At 47.8% G+C, this 26,379-nt stretch overlaps 1 long non-coding RNA gene across 3 annotated transcripts; it reads right to left on the bottom strand.

Moving 5' to 3' along the window:
* On the bottom strand, positions 1 to 25,989 carry LOC148148879 (uncharacterized). 3 transcript variants are annotated; one of them, XR_015758597.1, is made up of 4 exons: positions 25,807 to 25,989; positions 25,593 to 25,699; positions 22,858 to 22,940; positions 1 to 330 (listed from the first exon to the last, which is right to left on the bottom strand). It is a non-coding gene; the product is annotated as an uncharacterized LOC148148879 (long non-coding RNA). The 3 variants fall into 3 exon arrangements; XR_015758599.1 differs by lacking the exon at positions 22,858 to 22,940; XR_015758598.1 differs by lacking the exons at positions 1 to 330; positions 22,858 to 22,940 and adding an exon at positions 24,059 to 24,187.
* Between the last annotated feature and the right edge of the window lie 390 nt (positions 25,990 to 26,379).

Below are 26,379 nucleotides of genomic sequence, written 5' to 3' on the forward strand. Positions count from 1 at the left end.
TGAAGTGAGTGGCTGGGTCCAAATCTGACAGTTCCTACAAAGAGACGAGGTGTAATTTGGATAACTCTGTGCTCCCTCTCAGGGCAATATCTCCTTCCTCAACTGCAGGGCCCAGAACAGAACACATACCCCAAGGTGATCCAACCAGGAACATGAACAACATTTTGCTATTTGCTTGACAAACAAATAGGAGATACTTTCCCACAGACAGAATAGACAAACCGTTCTCTTTCCACAGCTAAATGACAATAATATTCAGATCCTGATGACTCCGCTGCCTGTAGAAACTTGCTTTTGAGATCCCGGACTCAATTATTCTCAATTAATATCCTATAAATAGAATTCACAAAAGAAAACTCAGTTATTGCAGGGTGAATGGTAAAGACAAATATTTCTCTGGTATGTGTTTGATGTGTAAATGCTCCTCTTCAAATCGCCCCCTTTACATTTTTACACTGCATTATTTGCCAGTTACCTGAAAGTAGTTACTAAAAATTATGACGTTAATACTTTCTCAGTCTGTCTCTCTGCAAATTAAATTTCCTGGAAACAAATCTGCTCCTGGTTGAAATCACTGCTTAACCTTCTCAGCTCCAAGGAGAATTGTCTGACCTTACGCTGCCTCTCCATAAAAGAGAAACCTATCTTAATTTTAATTTATTAGTATCATAGAGATGTACAGCACAGAAACAGACCCTTCGGTCCAACTTGTCCATGCCGACCAGATATTCTAAATTAATCTCGTCCCATATGCCAGCACTTGGCCCATATCCTTCCAAACCTTTGCTAATCACATACAACATTTCAAAGTCATAATTGGGTAATTATACCAGCCTCTACATTTTCTCTGGCAGCTCATTCCCTTCACATATCACGTTCAGCTTGAAAACATTGCCTCTTAAATCTCTTTTACATCTTTTCCCTCACACATTAAGCCTGTGCCCCCTAGTTTCGGACTCACCTAACCAGGGAATAAGACCCTGATTGTTTACCCTATCCATGCCCCTCACGATTGTATCAACCACTAACGTCATCTCTCAGCATCGGATGATCCAGAGACAACAGCCCCAGCCTATTCAGCCTCTGTCTATATAGCTCAAAATCTCAACTCTGGCAACATCTTTGCACATCTTTTCTGAACCCTCTCAAGTTTCACAATATCCATCCTTCAGCAGGGAGACCAGGACTGAAAGCAGAATTCCAGAAGTGGCTAAATCAATGTCCTATACAACCACAAAATGATGTCACAACTCCTATAGTCAATGCAATGACCAATAAAGGCAAGTACACCAAACACCTTCTTCACTACGCTGCCTATCTCTGTTTCCACTTTCAAGGAACTATGAACCTGCACTCCAAGGTCTCTTTGTTCAGCAACACTCCAGAGGGCCTTCCCACACAGTGCATAAGTCACGCCCTGATTTGTTTTTCCAAAATGCAGAACCTCACATTTATCCGAATTAAACTCCATCTGCCACTCCTCAGCCCATTTGATTGAAGTCCCATTGTACTTTGAGGTAACCTTCTTCGCCATCCACTGCATCTCCAATTTTAGCGTCTACTGTAAACCGACTAACCATACCTCCTATATCCACATAAAAATCAATTATATAAATGATGAAAAGCAGTGGACCCAGCACTGATCCTTCCAGCATATTGCTCATCACAGGCCTACAGTGCGAAAAGCAACCATCCACCATTATTCTCTGTCTCCAAGCTTCTAAACAATTTTGTATCCAAACAGCTAGTTCTCCCTGTATCCCATGTTGTCTAACTTGCTGACCAGTCTGTTATGTGGAACCTTGTTGAACATCATCCGCAGTCCAAGTTAGTCATTTATGTACAAAGCCATGCTGACTATCCCTAATCATTACCTTTCCAATTACATGCAAATCCTGTCCTTTAGAATGCCTTCCAATAACTTGCCTGCCACTAACTTCAGCCGCACCGCTCTATACTTAACTGTCTTTTCCTTACCACCTTTCCCAAATAATGGCGCCTGTCTTGCAGCACCCCACCTAAGGCGATCGATGATACAAATATCGCAACGAGGGGCCCAGCAATCACTTTCCTAGCTTCCCACAAAGTTCTGGGATACACCTGATCAGGTACCAGAGATATTCAGCATTATGTATTATAAGATATCCAGTACCTCCTCCTCTGTAATATGGACACCGGTCAAGTTATCACTATTGATTTCTCCAATCTCTCTGGCTTCCATATCGTCTTGCAGTAAAAGCTGACATGAAATCCTCGGATAGTATCTCTCCCACCTCCTGTGGTTCCACAGACACCCTTGCTCGTCTTTGCGGTTCCTTATTCTCTGCCTGGATACTCTTTTGTCCTTCGTCTACTTGTAGAATCTCTTTGGATTCTCCTTAAACCTGTTTTCCTAAGCTATCTCATGTCCTTTTTGTGCCCTCCTGGTATACTCCTACTGCCCCATACACCTCCAGGTATTCACACAAACCCAGCTTCTGTACCTGTCATATTCCTCATTTATTTTCACTGCCAGAGCCTCAATTTCTCTTGACAGGCAGCATTCCCTACACCGACCAGCCTTGGCCTTAACAGGAACATACTGTCTGTGTACTCACATTGTCTCCATAGGCCTGAAAAATGAGTCAATTTGAATAAGTAATCAGTAAAACAGCAATGTTGGGAAAGATAATAGCCTAAAGGTAGATGCATCTCCTGGCCATGATGGAATGTATCCCAGGGGGCTATAAGAGACGGCGAATGGAATATTGTCCTTCATTGCTAGAGGGATGGTTATGCTGAATCTGTATAGGGTGCCAGTGAGGCCACACCTCGAATACTGTGTACAGGTTTTGTCTCCTTACGTCAGCAAGAATGGACTGGCACTGGAGGGAGTGCAGAGGAGGTTCACTAGATTCAGCCTGGAGTTGAGAGGGTTGGCGTATGTGGAGAGATTGAGTAGACTTGGACTATATTCTTTGGGATTTAGAAGAATGCGAGGTTGCATCGGAAAATAATAAATTTAAGAAGGGAATGAATAAGATTGAAGCAGGGAGTTCATTTCCACCGGGACGGGTGAAACTAGACAACACAGCGTCAAAATAAGGGGGAGTAGACTTAGGACTGAGTTGAGGAGGAACTTCTTCAGCTAAATGGTTCTGAATCTATGGAATTCCCCGCAGAGTGAAGCAGTTGAGGTTTTCATCTTGAATGTCTTTAAGGCAAAAGCAGATTTGTGAAATGGAAAGGAATTCAGGGTTATGTGAGAGAGTAGGAAAGTGGAGCTGAGGCCATGAAAGGATCAACCCTGATTTTATTGAATGGCAGAGCATGCTTGAGGGGGCAGATGGCCTCCTCCCGCTGCTATTCCATATATTCTTATGTTCCCACTTTCCAGCCGTTCCTTTACCTGGGAAAAGCAAAGAAATATTGTAAGTTCTCGCCTTGTGCCGTCAAAATTCGCCTTTGTACAACTTAAAACACCAACTTTTAGGTCTGGTCTATATTTTCTGTAACTATTTTAAATCTAGTAGAATTATCAGAGAATCCTGACAGTGTGGAAGTAGACCATTCGACCCATCACATCTACAATGACCCTGACAGCCTCCCACCTTACCCCTGTAACACTGCATTTCCCATGGCTCATCGATAGAACCTGCACATCCCTGAGCACTATTGGCAATTCAGCCTGGATAATCCACCCATCCGGCACACTCCTGAACACTATGGACAATACAGCCTGGATAAGCCACTCAACCTGCACATCCCTGAACACTGTGGGCAATTCAGCCTGGATAATCCAGACAACCTGCACATCCCTGAACACTGTGGGCAATTCAGCCTGGATAATCCACCCAACCTGCACATCCCTGAACACTATGGCCAATTCAGTCTGGATAATCCACCCTAACCTGCAAATTCCTGAACAGCATTGTCAATTCAGCCTGGATAATCCACTCAACCTGCACATCTTTGGACTGTGGGAGGAAACCAGCGCACCCACATGAAATCCACGCAGACAACTCCAAAAAAGTGATCATCCCTTTTTTATTTCCCAGTTCCACCCAAATAACTTCACCGGACGTACTCCAGGAATATTCTCCCTAAGCACAACCATAATGAAAGATACCACTCTGCCTCCTCTCGTTTCCCTTTCTGTCCTTCCATAGCATCTATACCCTGGAATATTAAGCTGCCAGTCCTATCTATCCCTGAGTCACGTTTCTGTAATACCCATGATATCCCAGTCCCATGTTCAAAACCATATCCTAAGCTCACCTGCTTTCCCTGTCAAGCTCTTGCATTGAAATAAATGCAGTGCATTGCTATCGAAAGGACAGACCGATGGGCAGATGGGTGATGGTGGCCCTGTTGGTGAGGGATAATATTCAGTCCCTTGCGAAGGCGGGCGCGTCGGGTGGGGGGGGTCATAGAATCAGGAGATGTCGAGTCAGTATGGATAGAGCTGAGAAATTGGAAGGGTAGAAAGACCCCAATGGGAGTCCCCAGACAGTAGTCTAGACGTAGCGTGTAATTCGAAGAAGGAGTTGAAATTGGCCAGTTGCAAATGTATTACGACAGTTGTTATGGGGAATTTCAACATGCAGGTGGATTGCGAGAATCAGGATGGTACTGGACTCCAAGTAATGGAGTTTGTGGAGTGTCTCCGAGATAGCTTCTTAGAACAGCTTGTACTGGAGCCTACCAGGGAGAAGGCAATACTGGATCTGGTGTTGTGTAACAACCGGATTTGAACTGGGACCTCGAAGTAAAGGAGCCATTAGGAGGTAGTGACCATAATATGATCAGTTTTAATCTGCAACTTGAGAGGGAGAAGGGCGAATCACAAGTGTCAGTATTGCAGTTGAACAAAGGGAACTATGGAGCTGGTCAAAGTTCCATGGATCAATTGCCTAGCAGGGATGGCAGGGGAACAACAATGGCATGTATTTCTGGATATTATGCAGAAGGTGCATGATCAGTTCACTCCAAAGAGGGGATCCTAAGGGGAGGCAGGAAATTAAGGACAATATGAAGATAAAAGGTAAGAATAACATAGCAAAGATGAGCGGGAAGCCGGAGGACTGGGCAAACTTTAAAGACCAACCGAGGATAACGAGAAAGGCAATACATAGTGAGAACAAGACGTACAAAGGCAAACTGGCCAAAAATATAAAGGAGGATACTAAAAGCTTTTTCAGGTATATGAAAAGAAAAAGAATTGTTAAGACTAAAATGTCCCTTGAAGACAGAAACGGGTGAATTTATTACGGGGAAGAAGGAAATGGCAGAAGAGTCGAATTGGTACTTTGGATCTCTCTTCACTGGGGAAGACACAATCAAACTCCCAGATGTAATAATGGCTGAAGGACCTAGGGTAATGGATGAACTGAAGGAAATGTATCTTATGCAGGAAATGGTGTTGGATAGACTGTACGGTCTGAAGGTAACTAGTCCCTGGAACCTGATGGTTTGCATCCCATGTTACTTAAGGAGGTGGTTCTGGAAATCATGGACGCATTGGTAATCATTTTCCCATGTTCTGTAGATTCAGGATCAGTTCCTGCAGATTGGAGGGTGGCTAACGTTATCCCACTTTTCAAGACAGGAGGGAGAGAGAAAACAAGGAATTGTAAACTGGTTATCCTGACATCAGTAGTGGCATAGATGCGGTAGACAATTATAAAAGATGAAATTACAACTCATTTGGAGAGCACTAATAGTATTCATCAGAGTCAGCATGGATTTACAAAGGGGAAAGCGTGCCTGACTAATCTTCTGGGATTTTGTGAGGATGTAACTATGAAGATGGACAAGGGAGAACTAGTGGATGCAGTGTACCTGGACTATCAGAAAGCCTTTGATAAAGTACTACATAGGAGATTAGTGAGCAAAATTAGGGCACATTGTACTGGAGGCAAAATACTGACTTTGATTGAAAATTGGCTGGCTGGCAGGAAGTAGAGAGTAGTGATAAACAGGTCCCTTTCAGAATGGCAGGCGGTGATGGGGTACCACAAGGTCCGGTGCTGGGATAGCAGCTGCTTACAATATACATTAATGGTATAGATGAAGGAATTAAAGTAATATTAGCAAATTTACTAATGACACAAAGTTGGGTGGCAGGGTGAAATGTGAGGAAGATGTTATGAGAATACAGGGTGACTTGGACAGGCTCGATGAGTAGACAGACGCATGGCAGATGCAGTTTAATGTGGATAAATGTGTGGTTATCCACTTTGGTGGCAAAAAAGAAAGGCAGATTACTATCTAAAAGGAGTCACATTTGGTAAAGGGGAAGTACAATGAGATCTAGGTATTCTTGTACATCTGCCAATGAAAGAAAGCATGCAGGTACAGCAGGCAGTGAAGAAAGCTCATGGCATTCTGGTGTTCACAACAAGAGGAATTGTGTCGAAGCAACGACATTGTTCTGCAGTTGTATAGGGCCCTGGAGAGAGCGCGCCTGGTGTATTGTGTGCAGTTTTGGTCTCCAAATTTGAGGAAGTACATTCTGGCTATTGAGGGAGTGCAGGGTAGGTTCACGAGGTCAATTCCCGGAATGGTGAGGCTATCTTACGCTGAAAGATTGGAGCGACTGGGTATGTATACGACTGAGTTTAGAAGGATGAGAGGGGTCTGATTGAGGCGTATAAGATGATTAAAGGATTGGACACTTTGGAGGCAGGAAGCATGTTTCCGCTGACAAGAGAGTTCAGCACCAGAGGACATAGTTTAAAACAAGGGGTAGGTCATTCACAACAGAGTTGAGGAGAAACCTCTCCACCCAGTGAGTAGTGTTCACATGGAATGCTCTTCCCCAGAAGACAGTGGAGGCCAAGTCTCTGGATACTTTCAAGAAAGAGCTGAATAGAGCTCTTAAATATCGTGGAATCAAGGTTTATGGGTTAAGGCAGGAACAGGATATTGATTGTGGATGATCTGCCATGATCATAATGAATGGTGGTGCTGACTCAAAAAGTCGAATGGCCTACTCCTGCACCTATTGTCTATTGGAACTTGTCAGTCCTACGTTGTTCTGTGCCTTGACCTCGCCTGTCCTTGCTTGTCTAACTTCTCAACTGTACCAGCTTCAGACATATCTCTTTTCTCACTATCTCTTTGGGTTTTGCCCCCCTCCCTCACTGCCTCACGAGTAGCGCTAGCAAATCTCCCTACCTGGACTTTAGACACCTTCCAATCCAGGTACAATCCATCCTTCTTATGCAGAACAATTCTACCCCAGAGATTCCAAGGGTCCAAAAATGTGAATCCTTCTCCCCTGCTCCAGATTCTTAGCCACACATTCTTCTGCTCTATCATGGTATTCCTACTCTCACTAGGATGTGGCACCAGGAGTAATCCAGATATTACTACCCAAGAGGACCTACTTTTTATCCTCCAGGCTAACTTGCTATATTCTCTCATCAGGACTACATCCTTTTCTCTTCTTATGGCATATGTACCAATGTACAATGATCTCCCACTGATCATTCTCCGCTTTCAGAATATTCTACACTCCATCCTTGACCCTGTCACCAGGAAGGTACCAACCCATTCTGATATCTCACTGTCAGCTGCAGAAACGACAGTCTGTGTCCCTGACTAGAGAGTCCCCAATCATCATGGATCATGTGGAACCTGATATATCTCTCATTACATTCGAGCCAGTCTCAGTACCAGTAACTTGGCTGTCAGTGCAACATTCACACAAGAGTCTGGGACAGCCTACATTTTCCGAAACAGTATACTTGTTTGAGATGGAGAGAACCACAGGAGACTCCTGCACGACTTGCCCTCCGCTCCTACCTTTCCCAGCGGTGTAACCCATTTATCTGACTACATCTGCAGTTTTCCTACTTTTCTGAAACTGCCATCTATCACCACCCCTCCAGCTCTGGCAAATTCTTCATTCTTTAATCAAAGTTCCATCTGATCCATGAAATCCTATAGGATTTGTGCCCTCACCTCCTGCAGACAATCACTAATCTCCCTAAACTTTCACTAATCTCCTACAGCCGACAGGAAGAGCAAATACCCGTATGAATGGCCATCTCTGCACCTTAACATTCCACAGACCCAGACAAAGCCACAGTCTTGCTGCTTCACAAAACACTACTCTTGCATAAATTAGTACCAATATGTTATATTCAAAAACTTAATCAAAGTATCATAAGATGTGAATATAAATAAATAAACCCTCACCTACTGAATGTCGTAGTTTTACAAAAATAAGAGAGTCGAAGATTTATCTTTGAAGAGACCGAAACCCACTGAGCTGAGAGTCACAGATGAACAACACTAAACAGAACCTTCAGTCAAATTTGTCCATGTCGACCAGATATCCGAACGTAATCTAGTCTCTTTTGCCAGCACCTGGGCCATATCCCTCTTAACCCTTCCTATTCATAACTATCCAGATGCCTTTAAAATGCAGTAATTGTACCAGCCTCCAAAGTTTCCTCTGGCAGCTTATTCCATATACGCACCACCCTCTGAGTGAAAACGTTGCTTCTTAGTTCCCTTTCGTATCTTTCCCCTCTCACCCTAAACCTATTACCCCTATTTCTGGTCGATAGTTCCCTGGCTTGTCCTTACCCCCTTTCTTAAATAGCGGTAACACGTTAACCTAACTCTAGTCTTCCGACATCTCACCTATGACATTCAACAATGCATTGATGGGCGGCATGGTGGCTCAGTGGTTAGCACTGTTGCCTCACAGTGCCAGACACCTGGGTTCAATTCCTGCCTCAGGCGACTGACTGTCTGGAGTTTGCACATTCTTCCAGTATCTGCGCGGGTCCCCTCTGGGTGCTCAGGTTTCCTTCCTCAGTCCAAAAACATGCAAGTTAGTTGAATTGGCCATGCTATGTTACCCGTAGTGTTAGGTGAAGGGGTGAAATATAAGGGAATGAGTCTGGGTTGGTTGTGCTTCGGCAAGTCAGTGTGGATATGTTGGGCTGAAGGGTCTGTTTCCACACTGTAAATAATCTAATCTAAAATATCTCTGCAAGGGGCCCAGCAATCGCTTCTCACAGAATTCTAGAGTACACCTCATCAGTCCTGGGGATTTACCAAGCTTTACGCGTTACAAGACACACAGCACTACCTCCTCCGTAAGATGGACATTTTCAAGATATCACCATCTATTTCCCCACATTCTATATCTTCCATGTCTTTCTCCACAGTAAACACTGATGCAAAATACTCGGTTAGTATTTCCTGTGGCTCCACACATAGGCTGTCTTGCTGATCTTTGAGAGGCCCTATTCTCGCTCTAATTAGCCTTTTGTTCTTAATGTATTTATAAAAACCCTTTGGATTATCCTTAACCATTTTTGCCAAAGCTATCTCATGTCCCCTGCTTGCCGCCCTGACTTCCCTCTTTAGTGTGCTCCTACTGTCTGTAATGCTCAGGATGTTTTGGATTTTTGGATTGGAATAAATGCAACATATTACATCTTGATAAAACAAACCGATTAAAAGTAGGGCCTCGAATAGTGAAATGGGAACACAGAGATGGAGGGTTTCAGGTCTTTGAAGCCTGTGTCACATGTAGACAGGGTAGTTCAGAAGGTGTTTAGCATGCTTGCAATCATTGCTCAGACCTTTGAGTATAAGATTTGGGATATTAAGTTGGAGGTTGTACAGGACGTTGTGGAGGCGTCTTCTGGAATACTGTGCCCAGTTCTGGTTGTGTTTTTTTCGGGAGGACATTATTAAGTTGGAACGGGTTTAGAAGAGATTTACCAGGATATTGGTGTGAATGAATGGTTTCAATTATAAGCAGTCGCCCGAGGCTGGATAGGCTGTGCCGTCTTTCATTGCAGTGTAGGAGGCTGAGGGGTGATCTTATCAGAGGTTTATAAAACCATAAGGGGTACAGGTAATAAATAAAAAGAGTACAGGTTTTAAAAAAAAGCGAGGAGCGGACCCGGAAGCTGTTATAGCGCAAGCTTACCTGGGTAGTTTTTTTCCGCTATAAAATCGCACAGGAGAGGAACCCAAGGCACTACAGAGGTAGTGCCTCCCACCCGTTGTGGTAAGTAGGTAAGTGCTGCATTTTGCTTGTTCTATTCTTGGACCTAGTTTGTTTTTAAAGGTTGCTTTTAGAGGGATGGCAGTGAAGGCAGTGCAATGTTCCTCTTGCAACATGTTTGAGGTGAGGGATGCCATGGTCGTCCCTGCCGATTACACTTGCAGGAAGTGCACCCATCTCCAGCTCCTCCAAGACAGTGTTAGGGAACTGGAGCTGGAACTGGATGAACTTAGGATCATTCGGGAGGCAGAGGGGGTCAGAGATCGGAGCTTCAGGGAAAAAGTAACTCCAAAGATTGCAGACAGATGGGGGACTGGGAGGAAGCAGCCAGTGCAGGGACCCCCTGCGGCCGTTCCCCTCAAGAACAAGTATACCGTTTTGGATACTTGTGGGGGGGTCGACTTACCAGGGGTAAGCAATGGGGTCCAGGCCTCTGTCATGGAGCCTGTCCCCGTTGCTCAGAAGGGAAGGGTGGAGAAGAGCAGAGCAATCGTTAGGGGCACAGATAGGCGGTTTTGTGGGGGCGAGAGAGACTCACGTTTGGTATGTTGCCTACCAGGTGCAAGGGTATGTGATGTCTCTGATCGTGTTTTCCGGGTCCTTAAGGGGGAGGGGGAGCAGCCCGAAGTCGTGGTCCACATTGGCACTAACGACATAGGTAGGAGGAGGGCTGAGGATGTTAGGCAGGCTTTCAGGGAGCTAGGTTGGAAGCTCAGAGTTAGAACAAACAGAGTTGTTGTCTCTGGTTTGTTACCGGTGCCACGTGATAGAGAGTTGAGGAATAGGGAGAGAGACAGTTAAATGCGTGGCTACAGGGATGGTGCAGGAGGGAGGGATTCTGGTATCTGGATAACTGGGGTTCCTTCTGGGGAAGGTGGGACCTGGATGGTCTACACCTGAACCTGAGGGGCACCAGTATCCTTGGGGGGAGGTTTGCTAGTGCTCTTGGGGGGGGGGTTAAATTAACTCTGCAGGGGCATGGGAACTTAGACTGTAGCTTTAGGGTGCAGGACCTGGAGTGTAGGGAGGTTAGGAACATGGCATCAATCTCAAAGGAGGGTGCCTGTAAACAGGAAAGTGGCTTGAAGTGTGTATACTTCAATGCAAGAAGTATACGAAATAAGTTAGGTGAACTTGCAGCGTGGGTTGGTACCTGGGATTTCGATGTTGTGGCTATTACGGAGACATGGGTAGAACAGGGACAGGATTGGCTGCTGCATGTTCCAGGGTTTAAATGTTTTAGTCGGGTCAGAGGTGGGGGTAAAAGAGGGGGAGGTGTGGCATTGCTTGTCAAAGATAGTATTACAGCGGTGGAAAGGCCAATGGATGAAGACTCGCCATCTGAGGTTAGGAATAGGAAAGGTGAGGTCACCCTGTTAGGAGTTTTCTACAGGCCTCCTAATAGTCCTAGAGATGTAGAAGAAAGGATTGCGAGGATGATTCAGGAGAAGAGTGAAAGTAATAGGGTGGTTGTTATGGGGGACTTTAACTTTCCAGATATTGACGGGTAAAGCTATAGCTCTAGTTTGTTAGATGGGTCGGTGTTTGTCTAATATGTGCAGGAGGGTTTCCTGACACAATATGTACACAGGCCAACAAGAGGTGAGGCCATACTGGATTTGGTTCTGGGTAATGAACCAGGCCAGGTGTTAGAATTGGAGGTAGGTGAGCACTTTGGGGACAGTGACCACAATTCGGTGTCTTTTACTCTAGTGATGGAGAGGGATAAGTGTGCACTGCAGGGCAAGAGTTATAGCTGGGGGCAGGGAAATTATGATGCGGTGAGGCACGACCTAGGATGCATGGCTTGAAAAAGTAGGCTTCAAGGCATGGGCACAATTGATATGTGGAGCTTGTTCAAGGAGCAACTATTGAGTGTCCTTGATAAGTATGTACCTGTCAGGCAGGGAGGAAAGGGTCGTGTGAAGGAGCCGTGGTTTAATAAGGAATTGGAATTCCTTGTTAAAGGGAAGAGGGCGGCCTATGTAAAGATGAGGCGTGAAGGTTCAATTGGAGCGATTGAGAATTATAAGGTAGCCAGGAAGGATCTGAAGAGAGCTAAGAGCAGCAAGGAGGGGACATGAAAAGTCCTTAGTTGGTAGGATTAGGGAAAACCCTTAGGCTTTATATAGGTATGTCAGGAATAAAAGAATGACTAGTGTAGGAATAAGCCCAGTCAACGATAGTAGTGGGAAGTTGCGTGTGGAGGCTGAAGAGATTGGGGAGACACTGAATGAATGTATTCACTCAGGAACAGGACATTGTTGCCGATGTGAATACTGAGTCACAATTAAGTAGAATGAATGGCTTTGAGGTATGTAGGGAAGAGGTGTTGGAAATTCTGGAAAGGGTGAAAATAGATAAGTCCCCTGGGCCTGATGGCATTTATCCTAGGATTCTCTGGGAAGCAACGGAGGAGATTGCAGAGCCATTGGCCTTGATTTTTATGTCCTCGTTGTCTACAGGAATAGTGCCAGAAGACTGGAGGATAGCAAATGTGGTTCTCTTGTTCAAGAAGGGGAGTAGGGATAACCCTAGTAACTATAGGCCGGTGAGTCTCACTTCTGTTGAGGGCAAAGTCTTAGAGAATTGTAAGGGATAGGATTTATGAACATCTGGATAGGAATAATGTGATCAAGGACAGTCAGCATGGTTTTGTGAATGGCAGATCGTGCCTCACAAACCTTATTGAATTCTTTGAGAAGGTGACTAAGGAGGTGGACGAGGGTAAAGCGGTAGATGTGGTGTATATGGATTTTAGTAAGGTGTTTGATAAGGTTCCCCATGGTAGGCTACTGCAAACAATACGGAGGTATGGCATTGAGGGTGAGTTGGAGGTTTGGATTAGGAATTGGCTGGCTGGAAGAAGACAGAAGGTAGTAGTTGATGGTAAAGGTTCATCTTGGAGTGCAGTTACGAGCGGTGTTCGGTAAGGATCTGTTTTGGGACCATTGCTGTTTGTCATTTTTATAAATGACCTGGAGGAGGGGTTAGAAGGTTGGGTGAGCAAGTTTGCGGATGATACGAAAGTCAGTGGAGTTGTTGACAGTGAGGAAGGATGTGGCAGGTTACAGCAGGATATAGATAACCTGCAGAGCTGGGCAGAAAGGTGGCGAATGAAGTTCAATGTAGGTAAGTGTGAAGTAATTCACTTTGGTAAGAGTAACAAGAAGATGGGGTACTGGGCTAATGGTCGGATACTTGGTATTGTGGATGAGCAGAGGGATCTTTGTGTCCTTGTCTGAAAGTTGCCACCCAGGTAAATAGTCATGTGAAGAAAGAATACGGCGTACTGGCTTTTATTGGTAGAGGAATTGAGTTCCGGAGTCCTGAGGTCATGTTGCAGTTGTACAAGGCTCTGGCCCGGCCACATCTGGAGTATTGTGTGCAGTTTTGGTCGCCATACTACAGGAATGATGTAGAGGCACTGGAATGGGTGCAGAGGTGGTTTACCAGGATGTTGCCTGGTCTGGTAGGAAGATCGTATGAGGAAAGGCTGAGGCACTTGGGGCTGTTTTCATTCGAGAAAAGGTTTAGGGGTGACTTGATAGAGGTGTACAAGATGATTAGGGGTTTAGATATGTTTGACCACGAGAACCTTTTTCCATGTATGGAGTCAGCTATTACGAGGGGGCATAGCTTTAAATTAAGGGGTGGTAGGTATAGGACAGATGTTAGGGGTAGATTCTTTACTCAGCGAGTCGTGAGTTCATGGAATGCCCTGCCAGTAGCAGTGGTGGACTCTCCCTCTTTATGGGTATTTAAACGGGCATTGGATAAGCATATGGAGGATAGTGGGCTAGTGTAGGTTAGGATGGGTGCAACATCGAGGGCCAAAGAGCCTGTACTGCACTGTATTTTTCTATGTTCTATATTCTATGTAATGTGAATAGCACGCGTCCTTTCCAGAAGGGGGCGCGATTCAAGATGTTAAGGATTTTTAAAAAAAATGTTTTGCACAGACAGTGGTTCATATGTGGAATGAACTTCCAGAGGAAGTGGTAGCTGTGAGTACAATTACAATTTCAGGGAGGCACAGTGGCTAGCACTGCTACCTCACAGCCTGGGGCCGATTCCAGCCTGGTTGAAACTTTATTGCTGGAACAGCACAGCAGGTCAGGCAGCATCCAGGGAACAGGAGATTCGACGTTTCGGGCACAGGCCCTTCTTCAGGAATGAGCAGAGAGTGTTCAGCAGGAGAAGATAAAAGGTAGGGAGGAGGGACTTGGAGGAGGGGAGTTGGAAATGTGATAGGTGGAAAGAGGTCAAGGTGAGGGTGATAGGTCGGAGTAGGATGGAGGCGGAGAGGTCAAGAAGAAGACTGCAGGTCAGGAAGGCGGTGCCGGGCTGGAAGGATCCGGCTGAGACAAGGTGGGGGGAGGGGGGGATGAAGAAACTGGTGAAGTCCAAGTTCATCCCCTGCGGTTGGAGGGTTCCCAGTCGGAAGATAAGACGCTCCTCCTCCGACCGTCGGGTTGTTGTGGTTTGGCGGTGGATGAGTCCAATGACCTGCATATCCTCGGTGGAGTGGGAGGGGGAGTTGAAATGCTGTGCCACAGGTTGGTTGGGTTGGTTCGTCCGGGTGGCCCAGAGGTGCTCTCTGAATCGCTCCGCAAGTAGGCGGCCTGTCTCCCCAATATAGAGGAGGCCACACCGGCTGCAGCGGATGCAGTAGATGATGTGGGTGGAGGTGCAGGTGAATCTGTGGCGGATATGGAAGTTTCCCTTGGGGCCTTGGAGAGAAGTGAGGGGGGAGGTGTGGGCGCACGTGTTGCACCTCCTGCGGTTGCAAGGGAAGGTGCCGGGAGTGGTGGTTGGGTCGGTGGGGGGTGTGGATCTGACAAGGGAGTCGCGGAGGGAGTGGTCTCTACGGAAAGCTGATAGGGGAGGGGAGGGAAATATATCCTTGGTGCTGGGGTCTGTTTGGAGGTGGCGGAAGTGACGGCGGATGATGCGCTGCACATGGAGATTGGTGGGGTGGTAGGTGAGGACCAGTGGGGTTCTGTCCTGGTGGCGGTTGGAGGGGCGGGGCTCAAGGGCGGAGGAGCGGGAAGTGGAGGAGATGCGGTGGAGGGCACCGTCGACCACGTCGGGGGGGAAATTGCGGTCCTTGAAGAAGGAGGCCATCTGTGTTGTACGTATTTTGAACTGGTCCTCCTGGGAGCAGATGCGGCGGAGACGAAGGAATTGGGAGAATGGGATGGCGTTTTTACAGGGGGCAGGATGGGAGGAGGTGTAGTCCAGGTAGCTGTGGGAGTCGGTAGGTTTGTAGTAGATGTCCGTGTTGATTCGGTCGCCTGAGATAGAAACAGAAAGGTCTAGGAAGGGGAGGGAGGAGTCCGAGACTGTCCAGGTGAATTTGAGGTCGGGGTGGAAGGTGTTAGTGTAGTGGATGAACTGTTCAACCTCCTCGTGGGAGCACGAGGTAGCGCCGATACAGTCATCAATGTAGCGAAGAAAAAGATGGGGGGTGGGGCCAGTGTAGTTGCGGAAGATGGATTGTTCCACATACCCTACGAAGAGGCAGGCATAGCTGGGGCCCATGCGGGTGCCCATGGCTACTCCTTTTGTTTGGAGAAAGTGGGAGGATTGGAAAGAAAAGTTGTTCAGGGTGAGGACCAGTTCGGTCAGTCGAAGGAGGGTGTCGGTGGAAGGGTACTGGGTGGTACGGCGGGAAAGGAAGAAGCGGAGTGCTTTGAGTCCTTCGTGATGGGGGATGGAGGTGTACAGGGACTGGATGTCCATGGTGAAGATGAGGCGTTGGGGACCGGGGAAGCGGAAATCCTGGAGGAGGTGGAGGGCGTGGGTGGTGTCACGAACGTAGGTGGGGAGTTCTTGGACTAATGGGGACAGGACCGTGTCGAGGTATGCCGAGATGAGTTCGGTTGGGCAGGAGCAGGCTGAGACGATGGGTCGTCCGGGGCAGTCAGGTTTGTGGATTTTGGGCAGGAGGTAGAAACGGGCGGTGCGGGGTTGTGGGACTATGAGGTTGGAGGCGGTGGATGGGAGGTCCCCTGAGGTGATGAGGTTATGGACGGTCTGGGAGATGATGGTTTGGTGGTGGGGGGTGGGGTCATGGTCAAGGGGACGGTAGGAGGAGGTATCTGCGAGCTGGCGTTTGGCCTCAGCGGTGTAAAGGTCAGTGCGCCAAACTACTACTGCGCCTCCCTTGTCAGCTGGTTTGATGGTGAGGTTGGGGTTGGAACGGAGGGAGTGGAGGGCTGCGCGTTCCGAGGGTGAGAGGTTGGAGTGGGTGGGGGGAGTGTGGGAGTTCAGGTAGCGGTTAATATCGCGGCGGCAGTTTGCTATGAAGAGGTCGAGGGCAGGTAGGAGGCCAGCACGGGGTGTCCAGGTGGACGGGGTGTGTTGGAGGTGGGAGAAGGGGTCGTCAGAGGGTGGGCGGGAGTCTTGGTTGAAGAAGAAGGCACGGAGGCGAAGGCGGCGGAAGAATTGTTCGGTGTCACTCCGTGTATTGAATTCATTGACCCGAGAACGTGTGGGAACGAAGGTGAGACCTCTGCTGAGGACTGATCTTTCATCCTCAGAGAGGGGCAAGTCTGGAGGGATGGTGAACACACGGCAGGGCTGGGAGCTAGAACCTGGTGTGGGGCTGGAGCTGGATGTGGGGGCGGGGTTAGGCCTGGGGGCGGGGACAGAGGTCGGCTTGGGGGCGGAGTTGGACATGGTGATGGAGACCGGCGGGGGGGCGGGGTTAGGCGCGGTGACGGAATTCGGCCGGGGGGCGGAGTTAGGCGCGGTGACGGAACGCGGCGTGGGGGCGGGGTTAGGCGCGGTGACGGAACTCGGCCGGGGGGCGGAGTCCATCGGTCTCCATCACCATGTCCAACTCCGCCCGGTCTCCATCACCATGTCCAACTCCGCCCCCAAGCCGACCTCTGTCCCCGCCCCCAGGCCTAACCCCGCCCCCACATCCAGCTCCAGCCCCACACCAGGTCCTAGCTCCCAGCCCTGCCGTGTGTTCACCATCCCTCCAGACTTGCCCCTCTCTGAGGATGAAAGATCAGTCCTCAGCAGAGGTCTCACCTTCGTTCCCACACGTTCTCGGGTCAATGAATTCAATACACGGAGTGACACCGAACAATTCTTCCGCCGCCTTCGCCTCCGTGCCTTCTTCTTCAACCAAGACTCCCGCCCACCCTCTGACGACCCCTTCTCCCACCTCCAACACACCCCGTCCACCTGGACACCCCGTGCTGGCCTCCTACCTGCCCTCGACCTCTTCATAGCAAACTGCCGCCGCGATATTAACCGCTACCTGAACTCCCACACTCCCCCCACCCACTCCAACCTCTCACCCTCGGAACGCGCAGCCCTCCACTCCCTCCGTTCCAACCCCAACCTCACCATCAAACCAGCTGACAAGGGAGGCGCAGTAGTAGTTTGGCGCACTGACCTTTACACCGCTGAGGCCAAACGCCAGCTCGCAGATACCTCCTCCTACCGTCCCCTTGACCATGACCCCACCCCCCACCACCAAACCATCATCTCCCAGACCGTCCATAACCTCATCACCTCAGGGGACCTCCCATCCACCGCCTCCAACCTCATAGTCCCACAACCCCGCACCGCCCGTTTCTACCTCCTGCCCAAAATCCACAAACCTGACTGCCCCGGACGACCCATCGTCTCAGCCTGCTCCTGCCCAACCGAACTCATCTCCGCATACCTCGACACGGTCCTGTCCCCATTAGTCCAAGAACTCCCCACCTACGTTCGTGACACCACCCACGCCCTCCACCTCCTCCAGGATTTCCGCTTCCCCGGTCCCCAACGCCTCATCTTCACCATGGACATCCAGTCCCTGTACACCTCCATCCCCCATCACGAAGGACTCAAAGCACTCCGCTTCTTCCTTTCCCGCCGTACCACCCAGTACCCTTCCACCGACACCCTCCTTCGACTGACCGAACTGGTCCTCACCCTGAACAACTTTTCTTTCCAATCCTCCCACTTTCTCCAAACAAAAGGAGTAGCCATGGGCACCCGCATGGGCCCCAGCTATGCCTGCCTCTTCGTAGGGTATGTGGAACAATCCATCTTCCGCAACTACACTGGCCCCACCCCCCATCTTTTTCTTCGCTACATTGATGACTGTATCGGCGCTACCTCGTGCTCCCACGAGGAGGTTGAACAGTTCATCCACTACACTAACACCTTCCACCCCGACCTCAAATTCACCTGGACAGTCTCGGACTCCTCCCTCCCCTTCCTAGACCTTTCTGTTTCTATCTCAGGCGACCGAATCAACACGGACATCTACTACAAACCTACCGACTCCCACAGCTACCTGGACTACACCTCCTCCCATCCTGCCCCCTGTAAAAACGCCATCCCATTCTCCCAATTCCTTCGTCTCCGCCGCATCTGCTCCCAGGAGGACCAGTTCAAAATACGTACAACACAGATGGCCTCCTTCTTCAAGGACCGCAATTTCCCCCCCGACGTGGTCGACGGTGCCCTCCACCGCATCTCCTCCACTTCCCGCTCCTCCGCCCTTGAGCCCCGCCCCTCCAACCGCCACCAGGACAGAACCCCACTGGTCCTCACCTACCACCCCACCAATCTCCATGTGCAGCGCATCATCCGCCGTCACTTCCGCCACCTCCAAACAGACCCCAGCACCAAGGATATATTTCCCTCCCCTCCCCTATCAGCTTTCCGTAGAGACCACTCCCTCCGCGACTCCCTTGTCAGATCCACACCCCCCACCGACCCAACCACCACTCCCGGCACCTTCCCTTGCAACCGCAGGAGGTGCAACACGTGCGCCCACACCTCCCCCCTCACTTCTCTCCAAGGCCCCAAGGGAAACTTCCATATCCGCCACAGATTCACCTGCACCTCCACCCACATCATCTACTGCATCCGCTGCAGCCGGTGTGGCCTCCTCTATATTGGGGAGACAGGCCGCCTACTTGCGGAGCGATTCAGAGAGCACCTCTGGGCCACCCGTACGAACCAACCCAACCAACCTGTGGCACAGCATTTCAACTCCCCCTCCCACTCCACCGAGGATATGCAGGTCATTGGACTCATCCACCGCCAAACCACAACAACCCGACGGTCGGAGGAGGAGCGTCTTATCTTCCGACTGGGAACCCTCCAACCGCAGGGGATGAACTTGGACTTCACCAGTTTCTTCATCCCCCCTCCCCCCACCTTGTCTCAGCCGGATCCTTCCAGCCCGGCACCGCCTTCCTGACCTGCAGTCTTCTTCTTGACCTCTCCGCCTCCATCCTACTCCGACCTATCACCCTCACCTTGACCTCTTTCCACCTATCACATTTCCAACTCCCCTCCTCCAAGTCCCTCCTCCCTACCTTTTATCTTCTCCTGCTGAACACTCTCTGCTCATTCCTGAAGAAGGGCCTGTGCCCGAAACGTCGAATCTCCTGTTCCCTGGATGCTGCCTGACCTGCTGTGCTGTTCCAGCAATAAAGTTTCAACTTTGATCTCCAGCATCTGCAGACCTCACTTTCTCCCCGATTCCAGCCTGGGGCAACTGTCTCTGTGGGGCTTGCATGTTCTCCCAGTGTCTGCATGGGTTTCTTCCAGGTGTCAGTGTCCTCCCATAGTCTAAGCATCTGCAGGTTACGTGAATTGGCCATAATAAATTGCACCGAGTGTTCAGGGATGTGTACATTGGGTGAATTAGTCAAGGGTGGATGTAGAGTAGGGGCAAGGAATTCTATGAGAAAGACATTTGGGGAAGCTACATGGGTGTGGACCAAGTAGAGGCAGGTGAGATTAGTCCAGTTTGGAAAGATAGTAGAAATGGATTGGTTGGATCTCAGTGTCTGTTTCTCACTATCTGTTAATTCCTGCATTCTCACATCTCCATCACTGTCCCGTCATCCAGCCTCACAACTCTTCCTTATATCTAATTCCTCTCCAGCCTCAAAACCCTATCTCTGCTATCACAAACATCTCTATCTCTAACATCCTTCAAACTCACAATCCTCCCGGACTCTTCCAGCCTCATTATTTTCCTACCTCTAATCTCGAGTCTCTCCAAACTCTGCTATGTGTGCCTTTCTTTAATTCCAGCCTTGAGGATACCTCACTTTTATTTCACCCGTGATGATGGCATTATCAGATTCTTGCGCCCAGAGTAGCAGAATTTACTCCTGAACCTCTCCGTCTCTTTCCTCCCAAAAATCGTCAAACAATCATGTCTCATCTGATCCAATATCAACTTCTCGGACCTAATTTTAAATTCGGCACGTCGTATTCCTATATTAGGTATCTCAGTCGTCTGCAGCACAGAAAACGTCTCTGTGGTCCATCAGGTCTTTCTGTGACAAAAAGAAAACAACCTCTTTACTATCCTAATCTATTTTCTAATATTTGGTCCAAAATCTATCTGTAGTGGCGTCGCAAGTGTACACCCAAATACACCTTAAATGCTATTGGGATTTCTGTCTCCCACCCTTTGAGACAGTGAGGTTTAGTGCAACTGTTGCTCTATGATGACATCACCCACAGGAGCCAGAGCAGCTGGGTCTGTGCAAACTAGAGGTTCCCCACACATTGGGAAGTTTGGCAGGGTCCCTAAGACGGGGCACAAGAGATTTTCCAGGATGGTTCAGGAATGGGGGATTTTAGTTGCAGGACATCAGCGTTCATAATGCACAAAAATGTTCATCTCCAATGGATGGACTCTCCTTCCCAACCTCTCCCCTTGACTGGACTGTGGCAAACATCATGTTAAACCACCAGCAGACATATCTCCCTAATGAGACAGCAGCCCTATGGTCTGGTAGGACAATGCAGACTTTCCCTTTTACACACTGTGCCTCAGGGGTGGAAAGAGAGATTGCTGAAGTTGGTGGATGGGATACCACTCAAGCACAGTGCTTTGTCCTGGAGGATGTTCACTCTCTTTAATATTGTTCGGGTTGCACTGATGCAGGCAAGTGGAGACTGTTCCAACAAAATCCTGATGTGTGCCTTATAGACAGCAAACAGACATTGGGGAAACACGGGTTTGGGGAAACTGAGATCCTTCTCCTTGTCGCAAAGAAAATTGAGCGGAGCTGTCAGAGAGAGTTTCACAAGACATATACATCAAGATGATAAACTTAACACTCGTCAGCTCATCATAAAAGGATTTACAGGACACATATTGAAGATTTGGGGGAAGACCAACTCCGAGAATGGGATGATTCAAAGGAGAACTTTTATGCAGCATAGCTGTAAAGTTCTCAGAGGATTGTGAAGAGAGAGAGAGATGCACAGGAGATGTGGGCAACAAGTTGTCAGATGGAGTATAATTTGGCAAAAAAGGGAAATTGGTCATTTTGGAGGACACAATAAAAGAAGAGTGCTATTTAAACGGTGGAAACTAGAAAGCTGCATCACAAAGGGAGCTGGCTGTAATTGTGCAGGAAACACAAAGCTAGCACACAGTTACAACAGATCATCAGGAAGGGGAATGGAATGTTTTGTTTCAAGGGTTTTCAGTATGAGAGTTTGGAGTAACCTGAGTGTAACTTTATGCAGTGCTGGTGAGACCACCGTATCTGGAGTAATGAGAGCAGTTTTGGTCCCTTTAGATAAGGAAATGTGTCACTTTATTGGAGGCATTTCAGGCAAGGTTCACTGGGATGATCCCTGGTTTGGAGGAATTATTTTTTAAGCAAAGGCTGAACAAGTTGGGAATCTACTCACTTGATTCTGGTGAATGAGAGGTGATCTTGTTGAAACATATGGGATTCCTAAGGTGTTTGACAGGATAGAAACTGCGAGGATGTGTCTGAGAGTAAATACTGGGAGGGGAGTCTGGAACCAGATTCTGTGTCAGTCACTGAATCAAGGGTTCTGTTTCAAAGTAGTCAAGTTTAAGGCAACACATACTCAGATAACGGTTTTCAGTAGCAATGGAGCTGGGGTGAGGTGGAGACAAGACAGTTTTAGAGACTGGAATTCCTGGTGTTTGGGATTGTGTCGATGTCTGATCAGAAGGTAACCTTGGGGTCAGATATGACAGGATTGTTAAGAGTGTCGTTCTGCCTCAGATAGTTCCCAGGGAGAGGGAGAGGCACAGCAGTAAGGGAAAGTAATTTGAAATAGCAACTGAAGGCAATGGGTTTAACCATTGCAACATTTCATTTGAGGAAATTGTAGCGAATTGAGTAGTGGGAACGTGGTAAGCAGTTTGATAACAGAGTATCAGTGGAGCAATGGAGAGAGATGATGGGGAAGGAGAGCTGGGCATTGTCAGTGTACATGTGAAGGCCAACACTGTGCTTTTGTATGATGTCACCTCCTGGCAGTAGGTAGGAGAGATACAGGAGGAGCCAAGGATAGAGATGCATCAAATACAATGAATTTTGAAAGGGAGAGTGGAGATGGAACAGAATTTTCCAACGACAGTGAGGTCAAATATTAGTTTTTAGCAGAATGAAAGAGAAGGACATAACCAGAAAAGACAAACACAAAAAGGAATAATGTCTGTGAATTGGCGAGGCGGAGTGATGATGAGGAGGAAGAAACAGAGATGTAATGTTCGGAATTTAGAGAGACTAGGGTAAAAGGTCAGGATGAGCCCTGATAAGGCTTGACAAGAAACTGGAGAAAGATGTATCTTTGGGACAAAAACCAGGAACACCACGTGAGGCAGTCTGGCTCCGTGGGCTAGTGGGAGGGTGCGAAGCAGCAGAGGTAGCTGATCGGATTGTCTCAGTCTTAGTGACAGAGAAACTCAATGTGTTCCTCGCTCTTGATGTTGGAGGGAAGGATGAAGGAGACAGGATGATGGACAGTGTTTACAAAGAAACAAAACCAGGGTTAGTAATATTTAAAATGTGTGAACAAACCTGATGTATTTAACTTTTATTCAGAACATTAAAATGTACAACTGAAGTCCTGGTTCGAATCCCAGCTCGGCAGATGGTGGAATCTGAATTCAAGTAAAATATCACTGGAATTAGGAATCTCCTGATCTCCGCGGAACCATCGTCAATGGCGGAAAAAGTCCTGCCAACCTGACAGTCGCCCAACAAGCTGTATGAATCACTGCAAAGTCTCAGCAAAGGAATTAAACTGGATGGACCACTCGGCATCTAACAAGGCATTAAGAAATATAACCACAGAATCAGCCCTCTTGACCATGCAACACCCTCCAGACTACCATCTGTTTTTTTGTGCCAAAATGTGGAGAGCTGTCTCACAGACTAGTCAAGGAACAGCCTGACATAGTCATACTCATGGAATCAACCGTTACAGACAATGACCAGACACGGTCATCACCATCCCTAGATATTGAGATTATGGTGATGGAAAAGCACAACAGGTCAGGCAGCATCCAAGGAGCAGGAGAATCGATGTTTCGAGCCTAAGCCCTTCATCAGCCTGACCTGCTGTTTTTTTTCCCAGCACCACACTCTCGACTCTCATTTCCAGCATCTGGAATCTTCACTTCCTCCTGAAATCTCTGAATATGTCCTGTCCCACCAGCAGGAGAGACCCGGCAGAGGTGATGGCACAGTGGTGTACACACAGGAACCATATGCTCTGGGAGTACTCAGCATTGACTTTGGACACCAGAAAGTCTCATGGCTCCTACTAATTACCACGTACCGTGCTCCCATGGCTGATGAATCAGTGCTCCTCCATGTTGAACAATACTTGGAGGAAGCACTGAGGCAGTAAAATGGTGTCAAACGTACTCTAGGTACAGGATTTCAATGTCCTCTACCAAGAGTAGCTCATCAGCAGGATTACTGACTGAGTTGGTAGGGTCCTCAAGGACATAGCTGCTCAACTGGGCTTGCAGCAGGCGGTGAGGGAACCAGCAAGAGGGAAAAAGATAATAGATCTTACCATTACGAATGTACCAGCTGCAGATGCATCTATCCATGATGTATGGGTAAGAGCGACCATCACAAAGTCCTTTTGGAGACAAAGCATCGCCTTAAATTTGAGAGTACTCTCCATTGTGTTGAGTGGTACTATCACCGTGATAATTGGGACAGACTTCAAACAGATGTAGGAACTCAAACTGGATACCTCTGAGGCACTGTGGGACATCAACAGCAGCAGAACTGTACTCCAGCACAATCTGAAATCTCATGTGTTTGTAAATCCCGCACTCACACATCACAGTTGACAAAAAGGAGGGCATGCCATGAGCAGCACCAGGCAGACCTAAAAATGAAGAGCCAAACTGGTGAAGCTACCAAAAGGACCATCTGCATAATCAAACAGCATCAGCAGCAAGTGATAGAGCGAAGCGATCCCACAACCAATGGATCAGATCAGAGCTCTGCAGTTGTGTCACACCCAGTTGTGAATGGTAATGGACAATAAAACAACTCGTTGCAGGAAGCACTACAGATATCCCCACCCTTACTGATGGAGGGGTCTCACACATCCATGCAAAAGATAAGATGACAGCATTTGCAGTAATTTTCAGCCAGATGCAAAATAAGATGATCCATCTCAGCCTTCTCCAGTGGTTCCTTACGTCACAGATGTGAGCTTTAAGCCAGTTCAATTTAGTTTGAGTAATATCAAGTAGTGGACAAATAGTGTAAAGGCTATGGGTCCTGCTAACATTCTGGCAATAACACTGATAGCTTGTGCTCCAGAACTTGCCACCCACCAAGCCACGTACCGCTCCAGCACTGGTATCGACCGACAATGTGGAAATTTGCCCATGGATGTTCAACACAAAATCACAGGTCAATCCAACCCAGAAAATTTCCCTCTGTCAGTCCACACTCGATTAGCAGTAAAGTGATAGAAAATGTCATTAACAGGGCTATCAATCAGCAGGTGCTCAGCAACAGCCAACTGAGCGACACTCATTTTAGGCTCCGCCAGGACCACTCAGCTCCCGATTGTGTTACAGCCCTGATTCTTAACCTGACAACCAGCTGAATCCCAGAGATGGAGTGAGGTTGACAACCCAGTCCCACGCCAGGACTACTATTTCCAGCTGATTCCACCCTCATCTCAGCTCATATACTAAAACTCTCATCCACTTAACGATCCAAACACACTCCTGGCCAGCCTCCCAAATTCAACCTCCCTACAATCTCAAGAAAATCTAAAACTGTCGCCCACGTGCTCACTTCTCCCCAAACATGTTCATCCATCCTATTCATATGCAACATCATATTAATAAGCAACAATAATTTAAAATTCTCACTCTTGACTTTTTTCCTGGCTGTGATCATCCCTCACTCCCGCACCACACACCCTTTGAGACCTCGACAACCCATTTTCTTCGAGACTCCCAATGATTTGTTACTTCTTTACTTTACCTGTGTGGCTGTTTCCACATTTGCTAAAGCAACATGGTCTGAAATTCTCAACTAAAACCTCATAGGTCTGTTTTCCACCTTTAAGACATTCATCAAAACCTGCTTTTTGGCAATGCTTTTGGTCACCTGACCTAATATCTCCATCTCTGGCTTTATGTCTAAAGTTCTCAATAATATTTTTATGAAATTATAAGCATGATAATAAAAATACAAACCGTTGTTGATTTGGACATTATCTTCAAATTTTTACTGTTGCTGAATGAATAATCTGTAATGTCTCTTACCTAGCCACATTGTGGGAGCACGTATACCATACAAATTGCAGCTATACAAGAAAGTTAAACATCACCCTCTCCACGGGCAACAGGGCTTTGGCATTGATCACTGGTATCTGTGGAAGGAGAACACAGTTGATGTTTCAGTGAGTGCAAAATGGATTACAGGGAATGAAAATGGTGCAGAATTTGATAGTCAGAAATGGAAGGAAAATGCACTTGCTTATTTGGAAAAAGAATTATTGACTGTCAAAGATATTCTCGAAAAAAAAATCTGGTAATAGAGTAGCACATGGTCAGTGTCTGGCCTGCAGTGAAAAACTCATTTACACAGGGTCTATAAAAGTAATATTACAGTACTAAACAGACCAAAAATACATCCATGGTTCGAGACCGAGGAAGCTACGACGAGGTGGTCATGAGGGAGCCCAGAAGTGAATCAGAGCAGTGTGAGCTGCTATGATCACAATGACTCTCTCCCAGGGAAAGGCTGCACATGCCCCTGGCTGCACCTTGCCCCCAACAAAGGTGGCGGCCGCGCACGTGTTCAGTGAATCGTTGCCCCGAATAAAGATGACGGCGACCTGAGGCAATTCCCCGTTTACTGCAAACAGGGGACTGGGACGTTCAAATTTGCGTTTTTCGACGTGCACAACATGTTTGCAAAACCTCTCTGTTCATAACAACACAGTTTTCCTCCCGTTTCCCTGTTTATTTCTTTCCTTAACGTATCCTTTCGCTCCATAACTTCCCGAACATTCATTGCTGCGCCTCCGCGCCGCGCGCGAGGGTTATC

The sequence above is a fragment of the Chiloscyllium plagiosum genome, unplaced genomic scaffold, assembly GCF_037043375.1.
Source record: "Chiloscyllium plagiosum isolate Xiang-an unplaced genomic scaffold, Cpla_swu_hap1 HiC_scaffold_11, whole genome shotgun sequence".
In the NCBI taxonomy this organism is placed as follows: Eukaryota; Metazoa; Chordata; class Chondrichthyes; order Orectolobiformes; family Hemiscylliidae; genus Chiloscyllium; species Chiloscyllium plagiosum.